This window comes from Macadamia integrifolia, unplaced genomic scaffold (genome assembly GCF_013358625.1).
Source record: "Macadamia integrifolia cultivar HAES 741 unplaced genomic scaffold, SCU_Mint_v3 scaffold275, whole genome shotgun sequence".
Classification (NCBI taxonomy): domain Eukaryota; kingdom Viridiplantae; phylum Streptophyta; class Magnoliopsida; order Proteales; family Proteaceae; genus Macadamia; species Macadamia integrifolia.
The window spans coordinates 152,553-156,209 of record NW_024868933.1 but is presented as its reverse complement, the minus strand read 5'-3'; the positions used below and the strand labels follow the sequence as shown (position 1 = coordinate 156,209).

The 3,657-nt window shown below is 38.1% G+C and overlaps 1 non-coding gene across 1 annotated transcript; it reads right to left on the bottom strand.

Annotated features, from left to right (window-relative positions):
• Positions 1 to 1,616: 1,616 nt before the first annotated feature.
• On the bottom strand, positions 1,617 to 1,723 carry LOC122067191. Its single transcript, XR_006136616.1, has one exon. It is a non-coding gene; the product is annotated as a small nucleolar RNA R71 (small nucleolar RNA).
• Between the last annotated feature and the right edge of the window lie 1,934 nt (positions 1,724 to 3,657).

Below are 3,657 nucleotides of genomic sequence, written 5' to 3'. Positions count from 1 at the left end.
GTAGAGCAATTTTTTTTTCAAGATTTGTTTTCTTTAGTACTAGAAATTTCAGATTTGGTTTATTCTAGATCTGGTTTTTAGTACTAGTAGTATCTTAAATCGATCAAGTTTTCAGTTCAAGGGTTGAAGTTCAAGTAAGTAGGCTCCTTCAGTAGCCTTCTCTCCCCCCTCTCATTCCCTCTTCTGACTACCCTTTCTTTCTTAATTTAGGATTTTAATTTCAATCGTTACATTATTGCTATCCCTTTCCCCCAAGGTTCATGACTAGTGTATATGTTGGCTTTGCCCCTCTTAGCCATAGAACCATCATTTTATTGTTTTTATTTTAATTGCCTCCCTTTCCCTAAAGTCAAGTAGAGTAACCCTTGTAAGAGTGACTCTCTGGTCAAGTAGGGAAGCTCATATTATGATGCATCCCTCGGGCTAAGTAGAGAAACCTACTTGTGAGTCTCTCTCTAGCTTTATCCCCTTTCTTTTACTTTATTTTTATTTCAGTATTTTTTTCCTTTATTGTTTTTTTTTAATTGCGTGGGTTGTTTATTTTCAATCATTTTTTTATTTAATTTTAATTGCATGGCTTGCGTCTTTAAAATCTTAGATGACGAATGGTTAGGACGTTATTTAGATACATATGTTTAGGACGGTAATTAGAATTAGATCACAACCATTAATCGGTTCACTTTTGCATTATTAAAAGAAGCAAAAAAATAAAGTGGTTGCTCTCCCTGTGTTCGACCCGTAGCTACACTGATCCGTACGCTTGTAGTTACATTTTAAAATCTCAAACAAGTTTTTAACGTCGTTGTCGGGGAGACAGTTCCATGTTATTTTTTGCTTTCTTTTGGTAAATCGGAGTGCTTTGTTTGCTTTGTTTTGTTTTTCCTTTTCTTTTATTGAATTCCTTAGAAGAACAACTTGCAATAATAGTTGTATCGATGGAGGTCGCCATGCCTCACAGTATGATAAAGACAGGTTTTGCCCTGTAGCAATACCTCAAGAATTGACCTGAGCAACCCCGGATCCCTGCCGGTAAGCTCCCAAAAAGCCAAAAAAAATCATTAAAAAAAAAAAGTTTTGCTATCCATTCTTTTGTGCTTGTCTTACTCTAGTTGTGGATAGTTTTCTGTTGTATGAGTGTTAGGTGGGTACGTAATACTAAGAATCAGTTAGAAAGAAGAGATCCAACAAGTAGTGACCCTATACGTTTGCTCTCTTTAAAACCCTTCAATATGAGAGACCAACAGCAAAACCCTTCACCTAAATCTCTAAAAGATAGGTTCTACCCTACTATAACAGCCCAACCTTCTTGCATAGTTCTACCACAAGCCCAGGGCCATAATTTTGAACTTAAATCTCAATACATCACTATGTTGCCCCACTTCCATGGGTTGACCTCTGAGGATGCATACCTATTTCTAAGAGAATTTGAAGAGGTATGTGTTCTAATTAAGATCCAACAACTTTCTGATGATGCTGTTAAGCTTAGGTTTATCACTTTTGCATTGAAAGACCAAGCTAAGAAGTGGTTGTATGGGTTACCCAAAAATTCCATAACATCATGGGAATAGTTCACAGTTGTCTTCCTTAAGAAGTTTTTCCCAACTCATAAGACCAATAAGCTTAGAAGTGATATCCTTCAGTTTAGGCAAAAACCTAGTAAGTCATTTTCCAAACTTATGGAGAGATTCAAGGATCTACTCCAAGAGTGCCCTCACCATGGCCTAGACCTATGGCATTTATGTCAAATAATTTATGAGGGTATTGATTATCCAACTAAACAAATGATAGAGTCTATGTGCCTTGAGGGATTCACATCCTTTACAGATGAAGGAAAGGCATGGGAATTCTTACTTTACTTAGTTGACAAAACCCATGAGTGGGAATCCACCCAAGAGAGTGAAAGAACCATAGGAGGGAAAGGATATTTTGTGGATGGGATGGTAGTGAAGGAAGCCCATTTGGATAGCCTAATTAAGAGGATTGAGGCTATTGTTCCTAGAGAGCCATCATCAGTCAATTTGGTTAAGATTTGTGCTTGGTGTCAGTCCCCTGGACATGTCATAGAAGAATGCCCCAACACCTTTGGGGCACTTCTAATGATAGTGTTAATGCCTTATACCAGAATAATCCATATAGTAACACCTACAATCCTGGATGGAGAAATCACCCAAATTTCTCTTGGAATTAGAGCAACCAAGCAGTGCCTTCCAATTTTCATAATCAAGGTCAACCTAGACCCCAAAGGCCTCCCTTTGCACAACAATCTTTTTTCTAAAATACTTTTCCTATGTCAAATGCAGGACCTCAGGCTAGTTTTCCTAGGCCCCATCTCCTATCATCTTATCAGCAACCCCCTGGGTTTACCAACACTGGAGAGGCAAGTAGAATAAGTGACTTGGAAAAAAATATGGTCCATCTCATGACAAGCCATCAAAATTTTACGAGAGAACTTACCCAAGTTGTCTCAATTATGCGTGAGAGGGAGAAGGGAACTTTACCCAGTCAACCAGAGCTTAACCCTAGGCACCATCAACCTGTTAGTTCACAAACATCAACTAATGCACCACTGAATATAGTACAAGGTCAGACCCAACAAGGGCCCTCTAACCAATGTAATGTTGTTTATGCCCTTAGGAGTGGTAGAGAGTACCAACAAAGCGTTCCTAAATCTTCTTCATCTATTACTCCTGTTAACTCTCCTTCAGTTGAGGACACAAATGTGCCTCTTGTTCCAGGTTCGTCTGATGAACCTAATGATTTTTCTGAAACTAAAGATGATTTGGTTGAGGAAACAAAAAATGATTCTTCTGAACATGGACAAATCCCTAACAACCCTTATGTTCATCCTATCTCATTTCCTAATCGTTTGGTAAACAAAAGGAAGATTGCTTCCATAGACAAAATTTTAGAAGTCTTCAAAAAGGTAGAAGTGAACATCCCTCTTTTGGATGCCATATCCCAGATCCCCGCCTATGTAAAGGTACTGAAAGATTTATGTACTCACAAACGTATCACTAGTGTGCCCAAAAAGGCGTTCTTGGCAGGTAACATTAGTTCCATAATTATTCAGCCTATAGCAGCCAAGTATAAGGATCCAGGGAGCCCTACCATAGCTTATGTCATAGGCAACACCTACATTGAGCATGCCTTACTTGACCTTGGCGTAAGTGTGAATCTTTTACCGTATCATGTGTACAAGCAACTAGGATTGAGAGAATTGAAAGCCACTGAAACTACTCTTCAGTTGGCAGATAGGTCTGTTAAGATTCCTAAAGGGATGGTTGAGGATGTCTTACTAAAGGTGGAGGAATTTATTTTTCCTATTGATTTCATTGTGTTAGATACTAAGCCCTTCTCAACTAAGGATGAGATCCCAATAATTCTAGGAAGACCATTCTTGACTACCAGTAATGCATTAATCAATTGTCGGAATGGTTTCCTAAGATTATCTTTTGGTAACCAAACTATTGAGTTTAACATGTTTAGGATTGGCAAGCAACCACACATGGAAGAAGAGATCAATATGCTTGAGGATTTTCTGGATTTTTCTGATGATTTAGTTACCAACTTTGATATTGACTTTGATTCAAAATTCCAAGAGTGTATGGATGAGTTGGATGATGACAATGAAAATTTCTTTTCTGAAGTCTTGAGTCT